Source organism: Numida meleagris, chromosome 5 (genome assembly GCF_002078875.1).
Source record: "Numida meleagris isolate 19003 breed g44 Domestic line chromosome 5, NumMel1.0, whole genome shotgun sequence".
In the NCBI taxonomy this organism is placed as follows: Eukaryota; Metazoa; Chordata; class Aves; order Galliformes; family Numididae; genus Numida; species Numida meleagris.
Genome location: NC_034413.1, coordinates 68,996,374 through 69,017,684, shown reverse-complemented (window position 1 = coordinate 69,017,684; position 21,311 = coordinate 68,996,374). Strand labels below are relative to the sequence as shown.

Genomic DNA, 21,311 nt, shown 5'->3' with positions numbered 1-21,311 from the left:
CTGAGTAAATGACAGTGAAAGATTTCTGAGGATGTCAGTGGCCCCAAAAGAGTAATACATTCTGAATACACATCTGAGTGGAACTGCTGCTGGCTACAGCTGCTGTAGTCTCGATAGAACACAACGTTGGTAAGTTTAACATAGAACTTAACACTCTTGTATTTCTGTTTGAACTTCTGGTGTCTATCTCCATTTTGGAAGGAGAGCTAGAGAAACCTTCACAGTTTCGCAGTTCATGTTCATTAATGGGTTTTAATTAATAAACTAGAGTCAGATGTGCTTGCCACAGCTGCTTGGGGAGAGCTGCTGCTCAGAGCTCCTTGGCATCGCGCCTCTGTAATCAGCTGTCTCTGGACTGGAAGGCAAGGGTGAAGAGTGAGGGTCATGGAAGTGAAGAGGTATCAGAGGTTGTTTCTTATATTTATCTTTGCCAGTCATACAAGAAAGGCACCTTTGACCTGAGAATTCCTCCATGCAATGTAATGATTGATCGTACTATATTGGGATGGGAACCTATTTTCTTAAAATACAAATCAGAGGCTGAAACCTGAGCTGTTGGAGTCCCTGTTTGCTCAGTGCCTCTTTTCTGGAGCCTCCCTCAGAGCTGTCTTCAGCATGCTGTAGAGGCAAGAGGCACGCTGAGCCTCCTTAGTTAGTTTTAAACAAAGATTTTGTCAATACAGACACTATGATTGGATTTTCTGGCATTCAACGCATGAGCCAAACAGGAGAAATCTTGTGTTCGAAAAATCAGTTTGTGGCTGCAAGAACTGAGTCATGTAACCTCTGAATTGCAGGAGACGGAAAAACGGGGGAAAAAATGGTGCTTGGAACATGAAGCTTAAATCAAGACATAGCTCAAACATTGCCGAGAGTACATTTATAAATCCAAATAATAAACGGCAGAAAAGCATGTATTTAGGCAAGGAAATCGCTTGTGTCGTTCTTGAAATATATGTATGGTACTTTTTATTCGTTCAAGTTATGAAATAAGAGCGTCAGGACAGCAAAAACAAAGTTCTTTGCTGGCTCCACAGGGTAATAATTCACGCAGTTCATCTCCATGTGATCTGCACATGTTGAAGAAAGATAAATCAAGCATTGGATAAGAGTTATTAATTACCCGCATAAAAGAACTTGGGACCGACATCATGCGGGTGGAAGGGATGATCAGAGCAGAGTGGAGTTTGCAGAGAACACCATATGCACCACTGTCATAAAAAAAACCAAACACTTTATCACATCTTCTCAGATATATTTTGCCATTCCTTTTCACCATCAGCTGTACTTTTGTTTTTATTCATGGTGCGGATAAAATATAAGGTAGAAAATCAGAATTAATCCTACCTCTCTGTAGTTCCTCCGGTGTTTAGTTCCTTTAAACCAGTTAAATGGCCATCCTTCCTATCACTTGCAGACATGAATCGAAGTCTGTTTTATTCATTCCCTCTGAACAGTTGATTATTTTTGGTACCTTTTTCCTCTGCTGCCTATGTGCGAGTATCTTGCTGGGATTGTGATTTGTTGGTGAAACAGACGCTGGCCTGACCTCTGTGTTGCTTGCTCAGTATCTTGAAAGAAAAAAGCAATTGATGTGCCGTGAGGTTTCAAAGCCAACAAAACTGAATCTTCCCTCATAGGAAGGAATTTCTCTATATAGTGTTCTTATTTTTGTTTTTTTTATCCAAGAAGTGAAGATACGTAAGTGGGTGCATGTGTACACATAGATAGTTCTGCTAGACAGTTTAAAGACCTGAAACTGTCTTTTTCAGTGGCAATCTGAGCACTGTTTTACACTTACTGAGCTTCACAGCACTTCATGAGCGAAACACTCAGGATCCCTTACCTTGAGATCTTGTGTTCTGTTCAGTTGTACAAATTCTCACGGATATGAAGAGCCTTTTGTGCACGCAATCCTGCCAAAATCTTTTAGGTATTTAGCTATTCAAAGTAACTTCTGTGCAGAAGCTTCAAAGATCGGGGCCTAATGGGACAAGAGGCAGAAGAAAGAGCTCATTGTCACTGGTAATAACTCCTTGTCATTCTCTGTGGGAGGCTGGTGGAGGTTAAAAAAACCTGGGAAGGATTGTTGCTAAGTGCTTGCCATAGCATCTCCCGGTTCACCAGCACCTAGGGTTGCCTGGTTTTAAGATCTTCTCACCGAAAAGTTTTCAGAAGCTGTCCCGCAGCCTTCTCTTCTGGAAAGGGATGCTGAGTTTACTTAGTCGATGTTCTCCTAGAAATGGGCATAGCTGCGCCTTAAAAATGCTGTATTATTTGACTCCTCTGAGTGCCCTTTTGGAGGAACCTTTTGTCTTCATATCTTTTCACATATATATCTGATATCTTCATATCATATCTTTTTTCTTCAGTGTTTCTTATTCGGGGATCTGCCAGCCACGTTACTTTTGATCCTATTGCTGTAGTGTGGTCTGGAAGGCCCATTTTTCTATAAATACTCATTACCCTTCTGGGAATGCAAGAAGGGGGCTGCCAAATGGCAGCATGGCAATTCCGCTTCAATTCTGGCAATAGCAACTGCCATTCAAATGTCCATGTACCCAAATGAGGCCCGGGGACTCTCTTGCATTGCTTGTCATTGGTTGCTCGTTATAACCTCTCTGGAAATTTTCTTTGAGGCAACGTGTAGATTTGTGTCTCAGCTTGAATTCTTATCAGAATCTCTTTCTGCAGATGAAAGCTGCTGATTTCCCTCCAGAGCAGAGAGGAGGCTATTTGACATTTGTTTGTTGGCTAATCTGCTTGAGAAATCTTACATAAACTCCGGGAGGGGAGCTGCCAATTTCAGCACATTGGAGGAGAAATGCTTCCTTATTTGGAGAGGTTTGCTCCTACTCGGGGCCGCAAGAGTGGTTTCAAAATGCTTCTGGTATTTGATGACTGTGGCATAACTCTGGAAATCTGTGTGCGCTTTGTATTCCTCCTTCAACTGCTTTGAGATAACTGATGTACAGGGGTGGTGGTCGGGGTGAGAGCCCTCCGAGGTTTGTGTTGGGAGAGTTTGTTCCCTTCCTTGCTGCAGTGGAAAGGGGTTGGGCTTTTTCTGTGCCAAAAAAACACCCACAGAAACCCCCAGCATGAAAGCAGCTCCCTTCCTTCTTGTCACCCAGACCTTTTTGTTTTGCTAAGGTGAGGCAAACATCTGTGATGGTGCTGCTGGTGCTGTAAGGCAGGAGACTTTGGTAACGCACATGGAAAGACCCCAGGGGCCGAGGAGGTTATCTGGGCAGGAAGTTCTTCTGCTGAAGGCTCTTTGCCTTTCCTGTGAGATACTGATATTCAGTGCTTTTCTGCATTAAGCTTTCAATTTACCTGTTTTTTTTCCTCGCATTTGAAGAGTTGTTTGTTTAGAAGTGTGTATTCCTGTTTCTCTGGAATGTACTTGCGAACTGCCAGCCCCAGAGTTGGTTTTACATGTTTAATTTTATTATGTTCATGAGGCAATGTTGGCAGGAAAGGCACTATAAAAAGCATTCATTTCATGCAGCGGTACAAACATGTTTTCGGCTGAATTGATGACACTGAATATAAAGCGCTTCTCATTTTCACTTCCCCTTAAGGTTTGTTTAATGAACTAAGGTTTTTCATGTTACTTAGAGGTGCTGTTCTTTCTACCCATCCAGAAAGGATACAAAACTTAATATGCATTTCCAGCTGCTGCATCTCTTGTTAAACAACTTGTTCAGGAGCCTTTCTCCATGAGTCACCGGGGATGATGGCAATTCCTCTGTTCTTTTCTTATTTCTTACTGTTTCCCTTTGAATTATGAACGCTTCTACTATGAACATATGAGTAAAAGTGACTATTTTTTACTATGGACTTAGAAGTCAGTTGTGAAGGTATCTCAAGATTTTGGTGTAGGTGGGTGTTTGCCACGTGAGAAATTTAAATGCTTGGGGTATGCCGGTGGTTCTGGTCTTCAAGTTGCTTTGACACTGCCTGCAAACAAACAGCCATAATTCTCCAGTGCAAATGGCTTAGTGAATTTACATATAAATTCCCTGGCAGTGGGATGGTATTAATTATAATGCTCATTACAACTTCTGATCTGATACTTTGCAGGAGGCGCTTCCTTAGGCTATTAATGAGGGCTATAATGAAAAATGGATGTTTCCCATTTTTTTTCCTGTGTTGGTGCCTACGGGCTGAAAGTGGTCTCGCCTAATCCTGCACCATGCAGCCTTCTTCTCACAGCTGAATTACCTTTCTGGTGAGGTTGCTCAGGTACACCATACCAGGAAAGATAAGACCTGTGCAAAGCAGAGCACAGGGAGGATCAATTCAGCCTCTCTAGTCTCCCGTGTACGGGTTGTGACATGCAGTTCGTGTTCCATCAAGAATTTGGTCTCCTGTCTGTCGTTTCATCTGGCCTATATTTGAATGCAGGTATTAAAAATACCTATAATAAGTCATCACATTAAAGACCATGTCTTCTCTTCTTCCTCCACCGTAGCTCCTTCATCTGCCACCAGAACTTGTGTGCTGACAGCAGCTTCGGATTAGGCAAAAGTCAACTATTTGCTAGGCTTTCTGCTTACCTGGAGCAAGCACTAAAATGACAGATGTCGGGTGACCTTTTGCAGGTGCTGGTGGAAGAATCTCTTTGATGCAGAGCAGAAATATGGGAAACTTATCCAAGAGCACAGAGGTTCCCATTTCATGTCAATAATGGATATTGCATCAAAAAATGCCATATGCCTCATTGAATATCTGATAGACATCGGAGACTTCGAACAGAAAGAGTTTTTGAGCCAATGACATATCAAAGGCTGTCAGAATAATCATTTTTTCTCTGATTTCAGTCAATTGCTGTCTGACAATTGAAAGGCAAGCCTATTCAGAGAGCGTTCACCCACGCTGGTGCCTGATCCTCAGTGCTAGCGCTGCTTGCAGCCATAGGTTTGGAAGCAGAAAGAAAAAGTACACATATGAAGCACCAACTGGAGGTTGTTAAACACGAACCATATGTGTTATTTAGCTCTGGAACATAGAGAGGTTATGAAGCCATTCTTGGAATAGAAGATAAATACATTTCCTGTGCAGCAAAATAATTTATAATGAATAGATGCATGAAAAGTTTGCTGAAAATCAGGCATGATCAAGATGACAGAGCCCTGAAATTCAGCTTATAACTGGAGCCTATTCCTTACTGTGATAATGAAGTTCAGGCTGTTGTCTAGGAACATGATTAAACACAGGGCTTGATAATGATTAGTAAAGGATCTTAATTTGGTTTTGATAGACTTTGTGGTCTCCCAAGTAGGAATTGGAAACATGCTCCCAGTTCTCAGCAACATTATTAAATCTGAACTCAGTATTACTCAGCGATAACACTTTAATCGGTCTTAAATCTGAAGGCAGAAATAAATAAAAGTGTTTTGGTTTACTTTCCACCTAGTTCTCAAAAGTTGTGCTGGACCTCAGAATGTAACATTAATTCATTTTTGATTGAATGAGAGGGGGGAAAGAAAATGCCAAAGGCTACCCACAATCCAAATATTGTACAGTGCACAGTCAAATGAAATCTGAACATCAGTGATTACATTTTTAGTAGGATGAGTGTTCTGACTGAAATGCGGCAATCTGTCACTTGGCCTTTCCATGACATTCAGTGCATTGAAATTACCAGGGAAAGATTGGTTTTTGACATGCTAAATTAACTAAGTTAGAAATGTGAGCTTTATCATCTCTCCTAATTGTTATAGGGAGAGGGGAGAGTTTTCTGTTGTTTATTTTCTAAGCGAACTATTCAAACAGCAATTCATTTTAAAAAAGTTATAATAAAATTGTTCTATGGAAAGGTCATCCTTGGAACTGGTAGAGTGAGTTGATTTTGAAAAACAACTTCTAATCTGAACTGCAGCAGTGCAGTGATTGAACTGAACGCTTTCCCTTCAAGTCCAACCCAGTCATAATTACTGTTTATCTGCATGACATTTGTCATTGTTGTGCAGGTGACCGCTTTGCAAACAGGACATTGAGTCTCTCCTGCTCAGACAAGGGTTGGCCATGTTAGACATGGTTTAGTGGGGTAATATTGGTGGTAGGTGGATGGTTGGACTGGATGATCTTGTAGGTCTTTTCCAACCTTACTGATTCTATGATTCTATGTCCACCCTGCAGTGGCTTGTGGTGCAAAGCAATACTTACATTCTTTTCACAGTAAAGGCAGTATTCTGTACCAGGAAGTATTTTTATTGCTGTTGGTTTTCTTACTGCAGTAGATGAAGACAAGGACACATAAATTGCTAACGTAGAAGCCAATCTCTTCTGAAGAGAAGGAAGGTCTGGCAAATAGACCAGTAGATGAAGAAGGTACTATTTAAAGTAGCCCTTCAGATATCTAGAAGTCTATGTTCTAGCTCCAAAAGGCGATGTTTTACTCTTTATTTATTTTTTCATTTGGTGTGGTGTTTTCAGAGATGTAAAACACTTACTTGACCTAAAGGTAAATGATGCTTCCAAGCATACTGTGCAAAATCTGCTGCAGTTTCAATCTTTTTTATTTTTCTTTCAAATTAAAAAGATCTGCAACGAAATTCTGCAGGTAATTACTTTTCAATTGAGATTTTTTCTTACTTTCCATTTATTTGTCAAAAAGGCAATTTTTTATTCCTGGTGGTTACATGGCAAGTCCATGTAGATAGTGCCAGGCTATGGTACTGGGAATAGAGACAGAATGGGACTGTCTCTGTGAACTCAAGGTGTTTCAGATTTGAAGCGCTCTTGACTCAAGCAGTAATTACCTGTGAACGTCAAAAAATCCAAAATAAAAAAAAATAGGTATTTTTTGCTCCTGGACAAATGTATAAATGAAAGTTTGGGAAGATTTTCTATGTTAGTTAAATATCCACATCATTGGCCTTGCCATAGAAGATGGCGGATATTCATTTCACTGGTATTTATCAGTTATCTGACAGCTTTCTAACCTTGCCTTTCTATTCCCAGCTTTTAGATAACAGTTTGCAGGCCTTATGCTAAGCAAACATTTAGAGAAATTTTTGGCTGGTCTGTGTAGGAGGGTAGAGAGACTGCAGGCGTCTTTGGATGAAATTAAGGGAGGATTCCTGTCCATGAGGCCTGTTAGACTTTTTTTTTTTTTTTTTTCCTAAAGCAAAAAGAGCTACCAAAGTGCATGAAATAGAAAAACTGGCTAGAAGATGCTAAAAACTTATTTCTAGTAGTGATTTCAGGCTAAAGTGATGAAATTTAAAGCTGTGCTTGAAAATGCGTGTTTGTATACATCCAGGCAGAGTTATTTTGGCACTGTCCAGTACTAGGTGAGTAGTGTGGGTAAAGCCATAATTGCAGCTGTGCATTGTTAACAGAAAATTCTGTGGGCAGCCTGACTTATTGCCAGGCAAACTGAGGCGAATGGAAACATCAGTGACATATTTTTTTGACATTATATAAATGCATGAATTAGAGAAGGATCCTTGCTCATTCATTACATTCTTGCTTTTGGAAGGCAATTCCAGGTAGCAGTGGCAGTTCATTGCTAGTTCACGAAATGTTGTTTTATGATGTGTTGCCTGTAATGGGACGTGGTGAGGCCAACTACACAGCCAAGATTTCGGTGTGCCCACCACCCCTCTGGTAGTCCATCCTGAGTGCACGTGCTGAATGAATAGGAGGAAGGTAAAATATAGCATGTGATTTGTGTGCATACGTACGTACCTACAGGCATCCATAAATCTGCTCGGTTGCCTGTTTGCATCCAAGGGAAAGTTTCCACATAACGCTTACTCAAGATGAAACCACAGGAATTTATCCTGATAGCGCAGCAGCAGCCTCTCCCAAACAGCATGGCCAATGATGGCAGTGTTAGGAAAGCTTCCTGCAAAGCTCGTGTTGCCTCGCGTGAGTCTAAGATGGGAGGTAAAGATTAATGAGATGAGTACACTGTGTTTAAAAATTTGTTAGGGATCCGTGAGGCCAGACCTCTTGAGCGTAGTGTGGGAAGGCCACAGCACAAGGCTTTTAGAACCAGAGACTATCCTGGGTTGGAAGGGATCCATAAGGGTCACTGAGCCCAACTCTTCTGAACACAACTGAAATGCTCTTCTGCTCTTTATTAGTTAGGAAATGTGACAAAAATGCATGGTGCAGCGTATCCAGCACATCAGTGAAAAAGTGAAGGGTAAAGCACCCGTGTGCAGTTCTTTTTAATTATAGACCAAGTTAGTTAATAAAAGTAAAGAAAGGGCATGAGACCTCTCCTTACAGCGTATTATCAGATCTTCTCCCATTAATGGTTATTAGCGGGTAGCAGAGTGTGGTGCTTCCCTGCTCTGCCACCCCTGGTTACTCGATCCACGCTTGTCTACACAGCTCCTTAAGTGAGCAGCTGGGATCAGTGTAAGTGGAAGCATTAGAAGTTTTGTCTTCAAGCTTTTGGATCCTCTGGGATTCTGATCCACAAGAAGCTGAGGACAGGTCTATCATCACGTTCCCTAAGGTTGTGGCGTACAGGGGAAGACACCTGCTTTAAGCTAATTGTTACACTTGGAGTTTGGGAAACACAAACACTTACGTGAAGCTGCTCAAAAGTAATACAAGGCAGGAGAAATGTCGTTATGTCTGAATATCCCAAGAAGACTCTTGACAAATTATACAGTCACTGGAAGGTGATTTTTCCTTTCCAAAATGCTTGCTCTACCAAAACCTTGTCAAGTGAACCCAACGCAGTATAACCTGCTCTAATTCCTCTGCAGGGAGCCAGGATGGACCCCAACAGCCACTTCCATTGCAGGGCTCACCCTGTCTTCTGGGCCTTGCCTTTGCTGGGCTTGGGAGTGGGATGCTCCCAGGCTGAGAGGTGCCACCCATTTGCACTGCACTGTGACAACCTGTGCTTGCTGAGGAAAAGCCCAGGATTTAGTTTTGGAATTAAGCATTAGGAAGCAGCAGATTTAAGTCTGTTGCAAATTTCATCTGATCATTCTGTGCAAGTGTTAAGGTTTGGTCTGGTGGGAGGTGACCACAAGGGAAAGGCCCCGGCCAGTGGTAGCACAATTTACAAGTTACAAAAGTTTCCTCCTCATCTCAGACTTCTGGGAGATTTTGCTTGTTCTTTGCCATACGTTGCCTGAGAATTTGACTGCCTTTATTATCTGGAGCTTGCTTTTTGGGCAGAAATAATTCGTTTATGACTGTTTGCGGCAAGCTTTCTCTGTGTTTGGATTAAATAGGAACAGTGCAGGAAACGAGTTCTGCCTCTGCAGTGGGGATCTCTCGTCTCCGTGGCTGAGCTGAAGGATGCTCAGGATGCTGACTGGAGCAGGGCTTGCGTGGCTTGGTCTACCCTAACCCTGGCATTTCTGGAGGGATGGCTCCCTCGCGTGGTGGTAATGCACGGACCTACCTCCTGCTTGCCCTGCAGAGAAAACACTTTGTTTTGTTTTGTTTTAGTTTTTTTCATTTGGTTTTGTACTTCTTTCCCCCCCCACTTTGTCACCACGCTGTTTTTACGCAGCCACTGCGTGGCAGGCTGAAAAAGAGAGAAACACTGCTAGAATATTTTATTCCTCTGTTGATCTCAGGGCCATCAAGTCACTTACCATTCGTGTTTGAGGATGAGGTGCAAACCTGGCTGTAAAATCTGTGTTAGAGCATGGTGACCAATGTCCCTGCATTGAGCTGCTGGGAGACCACCCCTGGGGAGCTCAATGTTCACTCATGAGCAGTGCTGTGCTCCACTGGGCAAGGCAGGATTTTAGCTGGGCGGGAGAAACATCTTATGAGGCAGAAGACTGGGAAACACCAGGGGTAAGCAACAACAAGTGTTTTCAATAAAATCTTTTTAGTAGAATGCAACCTATTCCTGAGGCTCCACGTAACTTTGCAACTTCACATTGTAGCTTGTTATTAGTATGATGTTACAAAAGTGCTGGTATTCCTAATGAAAATCACTATCCCCAGCACAATGCAAATTTTTCATATCAACTCCTGTAGCTTAGTAAGTATTAACTAAATATAACAGAATGTTGGCAGGGAGGTTCATCCTCTACTGCCATACCAAAAGCATCCACATCTGACATCATGGGCTAACATCATAAAATAGGAGGCATTACTTTTGGAGCAACTCTCATCCCTTTGGTCAGTTTATTATTTAATTTGATGGATGTGCAGAATGAAAACTGGCTGTGATTATGCCTTTACACCCTTGTGGTATCTTCCATTGTCTCCATGGGATTTATTATCTCTGTAGTGGAAAACAAATCAGCTGTTTTTCCTTGAAATTCAGCTAGTGAGCTTGGCTCTCCTTTGCTTTAAATGGGAGCTATGGCTGTCTTTAAAAACTCAGCTTGCTTGGAGGTCGGACTACGTAAGACATGAAGAGATGGGAGATTTGTCATCATCTGATCTCCATTTCAGTGTCATAAAGTTTTGTTTTTTGTATTTTGCAGACAGAGCTTCTATACCCTGTGTGTTTCCACTAAACATCTCTTCGGCTTTTCGGAAATCCCTGTCTCCTAGTTTCATGAACATTTACAGTTACATTTACCTTATAAAATATAGGAATGGGAGCATTTAATTAACATTATTATTATTTTGTGGTGCGATATCAGAGGTATTTAAAGATTCAAGATGAAAGCATCTTTCCTTCTCTCAATGAATGCATTTTAAATATACAGGTGCAGATATTTAACTCCTCTCATTCTGATCTAATCCCTTTGGGGTGTGGAGTTACAATCATTTTCATAGAGTCATAGAATCATAGAATCAGCTAGGTTGGAAAAGACCTACAAGATCATCCAGTCCAACCATCCGCCTACCACCAGTAACCCCACTAAACCACGTCTAAACCATTTTCTTCCTGTATTTTCAAATAACGTGGCATAAAACACTCAAAGAGTCATCTGTCATAAAAACCATTGCACTCCCACAATTTTTTTCCAGCTTATTTTCTGTGTAGCGTTGATAATTATTTGGGAAGGAAGCTGAGCTCAATATGCCGAGACCAGGGTACTTTGTATTCCCTCTGCTCATCGAGGGAGGCTGGGGAAGTGCTATGGGTACAACCTTGGGGCCAGGGCCCTGCACTGCTCAGTGGACATGGCTGTGGGGCCAGAGATCACACCGAGACAGATGCTTTCCATGGTGTAGATGTATGTGTTTCAGATTAAAAATATATTAAAAATTAAAATAAAAAAAAGCCGCAAATACTCCTGTAGTCTAGACAGCTGGTCTGGCAGTTGGTAATGCGAAGGCCTATTAAAATATTTATGCTATCTGTTATTTAACTTCATTTGTTTCTTAAAGGGTTTGGAAGTGAGCTGATGGGGAAAAGAAACGGTGCGAGGTCACCTCAGTGGGGAGTGATGGGAGCTGGCAGCAGCTCGGGCACTGCGGCACCCAGGACCCAAGCTCTGCGGCTCTCTCCCATGTAATCTACCCATCTTGTTTTTGTTCTGAGCAAGAGGAGGTGCTGATAAATATGCTGAAAATATTTTCACACTTCTCTTGGGAGGAATTTTGATTTAGTAACTGGTACATGAAGGCCTGGTTTCATGAAAACTTCTGAGTCAGTGACAGAACTCCCTTTGACTCAGTCGTAGCGATGGAAATCAGCTTTAAAATGACGTTTCCCTTCAGGTGTCAGCAGGAAAGGCTTTGGACAACTCCAGGTTGAGTCTGACCCACTGCTGAAAACCTGCAGAGACCTTTGAGGATGGTCTTTAGATTCGTGCTTTGCAAGCTGCAGCTCATTGTTGTAGGTCTTCGGAAAACTCACTGTGCAGGAATTAATGAAGGATCCAATGTTTAGAACTTCTCAGCTGTTAACTGATGCCCCAGACACAGCTTGGACAAGTTTCAAGTGTCATGTAATTGTTTTCCAAAAGAGAACAGCTCTCTTGGAAACGCAGAGTAGCTCTCTGAATTATATTGTTTTCACTTTAATTAAGTTCATCATCTGAAAGAAATGATACCAAAACTACCACCATTATTTGAACAGGTACAGAGGAAGATCTTAAAAGTGAATCCACACGTTCACTCAAGGCAAAAGCCAAACAGCATGCGTGGTAGATCACATTGGATGTACATGCACTCATGTCCTACAGGAGACACGGCACTACGCATGCAGTGAAAAGTGAAAAATTCACCTTGACCTTGAAATCAAGAAGGCATTTTCATGATAACAAAAAACGAAGGAATTGTACATCAGCAGTGGGCGAGCTGAGAAACAGGGAAAGAGGAATGGAAAGAATGAGAAAGAGGAAGGGAAGGGGAAAGGATGGAAAGAGAAGTCCTCAAATTACTCCTTTTCCAGTGCCCCACTTCCTTGGAAACTCATGTAAAAATTCCTTGAAAATTTATGCAAAATTATTAAATAAGAAAATTCTTCTAGCTAGTCAATCTGCAATTCACGTGGATATTTAGTGAACTCCAGATATTGGTTCTGTTGGGTTTTGTTCAACTCTTTTGACTTTCCACGGCTGTGAGTGTTGTGAAAGCTTTACGACACAGACCAAGAGGTCAAATATAATCTGTGCTCAGAGATGGTGATACAGCATGAATAAATGGTGCTAGACATACGGAGATCAAATTAGTAAAGCTTGGTTTCATGTTAACCACAGATAATACGGTGTGAAATTATTTAATTAGTAAAAATCCCTAGATATTCTGAGGAACAAAAAGGAGCAGTTTGGAAGAGGAGCAATGTCGAGAGGGTGGTCAAGGAGATGAGTGACAGAGTCTCCGTGGCTTCATTTGTTTGTAGAGGAGCGAGATAAAGGGCAACTTTGTTCCTTAGTGAGATAGAGTCCAATTTTTCTTAAGGTTGAGAGTCTCTGAAGTGTTACCTGAGCAGCCTGTTGATTAGGTCTGTATGTGTGGCATACAGATACATGTGGCAGGTTCTGTAGGCACTCACCTGGTCAGCATGCTTTGCTCTGCCAGCCACCTGGGTGGGTTTGGGACCTTTGGCATTAACATTTGAATCAGGTTCCAGCAGCAGGGAACGCTCTTCTCTCTTCCTTTTCTTGTTGTCTAGTATTTTGTTCCTTCAGTACATGACACTGCATTGTTATTTCTGTGTTTTCACAGAATGGACCGTGAAGAAGAGAAGGTGATTAGACGACTTGGTTTAGTCAATTATATGACTAATTACTTGATAAATTACATACTTACATTCTTTTTATTTTGCCAGGCAACTTCTTCTATTTCCCTTATTCTGTGGGTTGCTGTAGCAAATGAAAGAGGAGATATAGTAACAACACAGAAAAATTGTATTTCTGTGCTTCCAAGTTTGCTTTTAATTAGTCACCTAAAATATAAAGCATATTTTTGTGCCTGTATTAAAGACAGTTGTTGATACATTTGATCATCTTTCTTCTAATATATTATAGGTTTTGCTCAAATTGTAAAGGCACTTCAAATTATTATTACACTTTACAGTGAAAACTTGCGCATGCCTGGGTTGTATTTCTCTGCTTCTTCTTGCTGCAGGACAGCTTATCTATAACTTAAAATTCTGTTATATTGTCAATAATGTATTGTTAAAAGGATTTTTCAAAACAATCATCTTTACCTATTTGTTTTTTTTTCCCAATCTTTAGTACATTCCCCGACTTCACAGGGAACGTTTGGCAGAAAACCTTGTAGTTATTGAGAATTAAAGATCTGAAAATAATTTGAAAAGATTGCACTCACAAAGGAAGTGGAAACCTTTACTTTTAAGTGGTTCTAGGGGAGCTACATCTCCTACCTTTTCTACGCTCAGTCCTGCCATGTGTGTGAGGTGCAGAAGAGCAATTCACAGCCTGAAGACCTTTGAACATTTCTTTCTGATGGTTCTGATGAGTCTTTCTTAGATAATCGGTGTCATTCAAACCCACAGTAGCAGAAGGAAGAACAGATGCAAATTCATTACCTGGCTTCTAATTTTTTTTATCCCAGTAGGTTTTTTTTTTGTCTCTTGCTTACATTTCAGCACAGCAGGTAATTGTCTTTAAGAGTGTTTTGGTTTCAAATATTAAGAAGACTATTTATAGTGTTTATTTTATTTTATTCTGGGGAGGTTGTTTGTTTGTTTTATATATACATGGTGAAAGAACTGGGAGGGCTGCTGTCTCATTAGGAATAGGAGAACTGTGCCTACAACATTGTGTGTTTCCCTGCATGTGTCAGCAGCTCCTCTTCAAATCTGCCATTATTAAAGCTTAAAGATTAGTTTCTTTATACCATGTGCTGCATAATTCACTTTAGCATTTGAAAATAAAATGAGGTACTTTACGGTAGCGTGCACATACAGCAATGAGGCAAACATGGGTTAAATGTGATGGGAGTTCTCTGATTAAAATAATCTGAGTGCAGGTGCAAAGATGTTGACTACCTGTAATTTATTCAAGCAAGTCCTTAAATAAATTTACATTAAATCGGTGGTAGAAAGTGAAACTGTGTTTGATGAAATGGTTTCATCAATTGCTTTTCACTTCAGAATTTCACTTTCTAAATGAATACTGGGGATAGGGAAACAAGAGGCAGAAATGACCTGCAAGTTGTTTTACTACCCAGGCCAACATACTGTAATTCTTCTCTCCATCTCAGTTTTTAGGACTTGTGTAAATAAGATTCAATCCACCAACTGATTTGGAGATGATAATCAGTTAACATTTAATTTGGTGAGCAAGAAAAGGCTTTAAAGTAATATAACGTAGTTCATGAATAGAGTGCACTGTTGGATTCCATTATTAAATGTAGATACATAATAACAGTGGCATTGTGTTTGTTATTCTAATAATTCTAATTAACTTCTGGTAATTGTAGTGAATCTGCTGCCAACTATCCTGGCTATGATCATTTTTCAGGGTTTTTACTTTCATTAGTCAGCCAGCCAGTGAATAAAAGAAGTTTCATGGCAAGCTGAACTTCAACAGCACAGGAGTTTTCTAGTTGAAGGAAAGTGCCTTTTGATGAACTTCATCAAGATCTGTCCATGTTCAAGAGCTGCTGAGAGAGTCATAACGTAGTAGTTTACAAAATCCCTACAACTATTCAGTGTTGCTCTTTTTCTTCCTGGTTACTGATTGGTGAGGTTTGCACAAGTAAGTACAAGCTTTCTCCCTGCTAATTATCCTCTGTCTTTTTATGGTCCCACACTCTGTTGTGTGAACCGTAGTGGTTTGTAATAGTGATAAATCCACGCACTTCAGACTGAGATGCTGCAAACATCCTAGTAATAGAGAACCATTTACACATGCAGGGCCGAATTCTTTGCTTACCTAACACTTCATTACCCAAGATATCATCTGCAGTAGGGAGCTGCAGGTGAAGAAAGGTCACAGAAATGGACTTGTCATCCTCATCGCCCCCCAGCAGCTGGTGAGACCTCTGCTCTCATGCTGGAGATGGCACTTGGGGTGGTGTCAGCAGTTCCACCTGCCTCAGGTGGGTCTTTCTGCAGTTCCAGAAATGCCAACCCATTTCAGCTGGTGAGGTGGCAAAAGAGAAATTGTTTCATCGAAGATGCGTGCTTGGTACAGAGGAAAACAGCTACTGTGAATAGGATTGCTTTGCTCAGAAGATGGTTTTAAAACAGCAGATTAAAAAAGACATTTTTTAGGATATCTAGAACTCTTTCCAATAGATTGGAGATGTGGCTATCTCCAAAAGCTGGAAAGATTTATTTTTCTTCTGAAGCAGCTTTTGCATGGGAGGAAGCAGTTTCATAGCCAGGTGTTTTTGAAGTCTGACTTTATATCATTGAAAAAAAGAAACTCATTGTAACTCACTGAGTTATTGAAATTCGAAAAAAAAACTCTAAGGGTAAATTTGCAACGGTCTTCGTGAGTGAATGAATAGTGTATGAAAAGCCCATCGGTATCAATTGGTTCTAGTCTTCTTCTCTTCCCTGAGTTTATCACATTTCTGAAAGGAAGGTAGGTATTTCCTAAATCTTGCTCTCATCTCTTTAGCTGATGTAGAGCAGAGCAGCTGAGGTGTCTGGGAATGGCCATGCCCAAAGCCCTGACAAAGACGTTAGGATAATTTGAGCACTGAGAACATGCTCTGTTAAGAGCTGAAGTATGGTGCTGGGAAGGCGCTTTTCCAGCAGTTAAATGTGTGACTCCATTGAAAGGAGCTACACTGTGTATTTTTAATTTGAAAGCAGAAAACTTTGTAAGTAAATTGAATTAAGCCCCAAAGAGTCAATGGGATGTAATTTAAGACTCTAAAATAAAAAGGAAACTTGGGAAGAATATATATATGGCACCCTCTGAGTACAAAGTCAGACTGTCGGCTGACGTTGTTATTAGCACCGAGGGATGGTATCCATTAAAATACGCGCTAATTTCTTACGCTGTCAGGCTGTCTGACTGCTCTTTCTTCAAAGCTCGTCGTGTTGCTGAGAGAGTTATTGAACTTATCCCAAGCCCCTAGACAATGCTCATCTTCAATTTGCCCATCAGAACATCCATACAATTATTTGGGGCATCTTCAAAGCGTTTCATTGCTTTTGAGTAGATCATTGAGATAATGTGCTCTCTTTTATAGTGGCATGCCTCCTGGATGACAGTGTAAGTAAATGAAGCCTCCGCCTCCCAGTGATCTTTTCCTTTGCTCCTAATCATAAAAAAAAAAAGCAACAAATAAGTGCAAACTCTGAGAATCTATATAACATATAGGTTCCTCAAAATAAATTAATCCTAACTGCTTCTATCTCATTTTCTATGTATCGCCTGCTGCAATTTGGTCTCTTAATTTGTTTTTTGCAAGTGATGTGTTTGATTTCCTGCTTTCAGTGGGTGCCTTTTGGTACGCTCCAAGCATGACTGGCATAATGAAAAGTCTTTCTTTCACAGGAGTTGCATATTTTTGTGTGAAGAACTTCCCTCTCCAATTATTAAGATTCGATGGCAGATCTTCCTGTCTCTGCACTCCAAGTTGTTGCTAATCTTTACCATCGCAGTGAATAATATTTATAAATATAAAGTAATAGTAGGAAAAGTACATGCAAAATCTTGTGGCAGACCCCAGTATCTATAGTATCCAGGCCTTTACAGTGCTCTTGCTAAAGAAACATCCGCAATCTGGTAGAGTTGGGTGTTGGGTATAGATGTGGGTAGATCGAGAACATTTTTTTTCTGCTGGAAATAGCAATCTGTTTATTATTTCTTTGTTTATATCAGAACTGTAGTAGTACTGTCTTCTTTATGTGCCAGTGACAGCAGCAACAAAGAACACGATACCCTCAGTTGCTGTAAGGTAGAGGGGAGTGTTACTCTTAGTGGACATATAGATTGCTGCCATCCAAATTTGTTTGGTAACGAACAGGGGCATTGAATGAATGAGGCTCACACCAACGAGGCTGTGAAATTTGCAGCAGCTCACACTTGGCAGTTTATTTTATTTTATTTTTTTTTATCTTCATCTCAATTACATAGTAAGATGTTCTTTTTAAAAACTTGTTTGTTATTAAGATATAAATCTACTTATTTTAGTCATGTAGTGCATGCCAGCGTAATGCAATACAAGAAGATTACAAGCTGATGGTTAGATGTTAATAACAGTAACACAAAACATTAAGGCAAGTGACATTTACATAAGTATCTTGATCTTAATACATGTAATTTACATATGAAAATTTAATCACCATAGAGATAAACAGCTGCAATGTTTAATTAAACTCTCCACACAAAATCAGCCTGCAAGAAGTAGTTTGTCACTGCTAATTTATCACAATTCTCATAAGTATTCTTTAAAATAAAAATGCAAAATAAATGACTCTTATTGATAATTTAACTTCTGGTTACTTTATCGTATTCTCAACAGGCTTTGATGATACAATTACAATATGAAGATTCCAGGCTCATTTTCTCACAATTTAGAAGACAAAACATAAATATATAGAGAACAAATGTATTTGTTTACAGACTTAAGGGTCAGCAGTACGGCAGCACTAGAGTACAATTTAGGCAAATTTAATGCCATGATAAGTTATGTGTAATGAAGGGATGCAAGTCTCTCTCTGTGGGGCTGTTTAAGGAGGAAACAATTATAAGTGAAAATTAATGCTGGCATTATCGTGGAGCTGGAACAGGCTCCTCGCTCTCAATATCTCTGACTAAAACACACATTTTAGGAATCAGAGATGTGCTGACATTCAGAAGTTATTGAAGCCCAGACTTTGCTTCTAGTGATGTATTTTAAAGCAAAACAAAGCACACAGTGTCTTGAAGGAAACAATTTACATATATTTCTGGGTATTCTTGAAGAAAGTCAAAATTAGGTTTACTGAATCCTCTTCATGGTTCTTAGGTAGCAGTAACAGCAAAAAAAAAAGATCATTTTTGCAAGTTCTGATTTGGTAGGAATGGGGAACAGATATTTAACCTTTAGTACCTTAAAGTACCTATTTTTAGGTGTGAAATTATATTATATCCCAAGTAGAACAAACTGTATATCAAGGTTACGGGCCGTGATGAGGTTATCAGATGTGTCTTCTATATGTGCTAAAAATTGCCTGTTTATATATAGATTTACTGAACTTCCTACACCATGGTAACCCCAAGAGCATGGAAAACCGGCTTGCATATGGCAAATTAGCTCGTTCTATAAATCTCATGGACCCATTACAATGATGACTCTCAGAAAATGTGTTTTTTGCCTTGAAATTGGATTTTGTTCTCTTTATTGGCTGTATCAATTTTGGTATAGATTTTGTTTAAAGGATGTGATCATTTAATTGTTAGTTACGTGATACAGCTGAAGATGATACCTAGGTCACAGGGAGAAATAGACTTATTCGTTCACAGGTTTAGAAACACGTATTCTTAATTACGTAGTATTTAATGAATGTAGGAACTGGTTCAAGTTTGTATTCAGAAATGGAACTTGTGGGAGAACTAGATATGAGTAAAAGAAAAAAACTGGAATTATGTCTCACTATAGGGATAAATCATACTCAGAAAAAAGAAATCAGAATTTCATTTTAAAATGGTGCAATATGTATCTTTTTGTTTTATTTTAATTCTGATTTTCGAACGTAGGTGAAACTGAAAATGAGGAAACCTTAAATACCATAACTTTCTGCATCTCTTACTTGTCTAAGTAGCCACATCATCCTTGGGGAAATATTGTAAGCTCTTATTCTTCAAATATTATCTCACACATCTAACACAGATATGTTTTCTCCGAGACTGATTATATAGTGTTTTTTTCTTAATTTATTTTCAGCAATTATTCCAATTCTTGAGTAGAAAAGCATCCACAAGATTCTCACATTTAGGGCTTGATTTCATTGCCATTTCAGTTGCCCTTGCATAGTTTACCTGGACCCAGCTGCCGTGCCAGGAGCACACAGATCTGTGCACATCCCTTGGGCAGCTCCTGGACCAATGGCATGGGATGCCTATGCTTAGGCAGTCAGATCAAGCTCTTTTACTCCACAAACCAAGCAAAAGGTTCTAACTGGATACTCTATCAACTGTGAAAGTCATCCCTAGGAGTGTGGCAAAAATTAGCCATGATCCACTGTGCAAAACCTGGGGAAGGAACAGCTTCCTTGCCAACATAAACAGAAAGTATTCTCATTACATGGTGAATAACATTTCATCTTTGACTTTGGTGTGTTTATAATGTGTTGGCAGGCAGCTGATCACTGTGGCATTTTCCAGGATGCGCTGCTATTAATTGCTTTGTGTTATAATACATATGGTCACAATTTGAACTAGAACATAGCTTATTATGTACAGTTCCCTTGTGATTAAAATATGTGTATTCAACAAAGCAGAAGAAATGGAATGAAGATAACCTGAAGTAACTAATTCTATGATTCCAACATTTGCATCTATAGATTAGGACTGATTTGTGAGATCCACAGGTGCAGATTAGTCACTCCCAAGAAGAAAAGAGATGCCAAGCTGAAGTCGAGTTTTGGGAATACAGATAATTACAGCCAGGAAAACAGGAAAAAGAAACACCAAAAAAATCTTCTATAAAAAAGAGTTTAGAATATTTTCCCATCCTACTCTTCCTGATAGTGTTTGTTGAATGTAAGTTAATTTGTGTCATATTACTGTTTATTGGTTACCTGAACATGTTCCTAAAAGTTACTTAATTCACTGGGATCTGAGATGTTGTTAGTTTACCGCAGGTAATATGAACAAGATTTGTGTAAAATTAAGGGCATCAACTACCTTTCCTCATAACCTTCTACAAGATTCTATTCATAAAGGTGAATACAGACATGGGTACTTGAGGGGCATCCATCTGTATACCCTTTCTGGATACATGGCAGCCTTATACATTTGAGCTAACCTGTCCATTCAGGAAGCTCGTGTTTAGATTGTTGATGGTGACTTATTAGTTATACCTAAGTTATCCATATATAGCCTCTTATTGAGATAGGGAAGTTTCTTCCACATCTAAAAGAAAGAACACATGGAATGCCCAGCACTGAATGTTAGATGCGTATCTGTGTTTATGAAAGGATGTTATGTAGATATTGATAAAGACTCAAAGACACTGTGCATGTAGTTCACCCGTGGTCACCTAACGGCATTCAGCTTCCTGCTAAATGAGGTCTAGCTGCAGGAAGTCCATCAGTCCATTGAATAATGGTGACCAGAGGATGTTTTTTACTATTTTTGGTTGGAGTATCTGCCTCATGGCAGCGTAATGTGCTGCATGCTAGCCTTGAGGATGCTGTATAACAAATGATGGTATGAACTCTGTGTTGTCCCAGGAAGGGGCTGAGGTATGTAATCAGAGCAGTGGGAAGCTGAATCTCATTTGTCTTTCTGAATGGGTAGATTTGTTAAATTTCTGCCTGTATGAGACACCTTAGAAAGACGACACAGATCAGCTGCCTAGTATCAACTATAAAATATATGTCCCTGCAAAGTGATGCTCCCCCTCCGTACCATACGCTTGGGCAGGGCGCGGAAAAACACATCCCTTTATGAGGCATTCTGGATTACGTGGGCTATGTTTGGCCATCTATCATCTGTGCAGATTCCGTAATATCCTGTTGAAATTGAGGTCTGAAATCTGACAGTCCCTGGCCGGTGTCCACAGATCTGCTTTGCAGACCCCATGTCCTGATGACCTCTCGGTAGCACGGCGCGCTGTTTAAAGAGGATGTGGCTTTATGTGTGCCACAGATGAATTAACGGCTCTGTTGATTAGATTTGGAAAATCTTTTGGGATAAAAGTATTAAGTAAACACGAAATGATTAAAATCCAACTCTGTACCAAAAGTGCAGTGTCCCTTTTATTTCCTCTTCTAGCTGAGAAACCAGTGATGTTAGAAACACTGTAGACTAGAAGTCAGTAAGATGATT

The 21,311-nt window shown here is 40.0% G+C and overlaps 1 long non-coding RNA gene across 2 annotated transcripts in view; it reads left to right on the top strand.

The window, feature by feature from the left end:
* Window positions 1–21,311, top strand: part of LOC110400467 — a 485,666-nt gene that overhangs the window by 230,978 nt on the left and 233,377 nt on the right. The gene's annotated exons all lie outside the window — the stretch shown is intronic.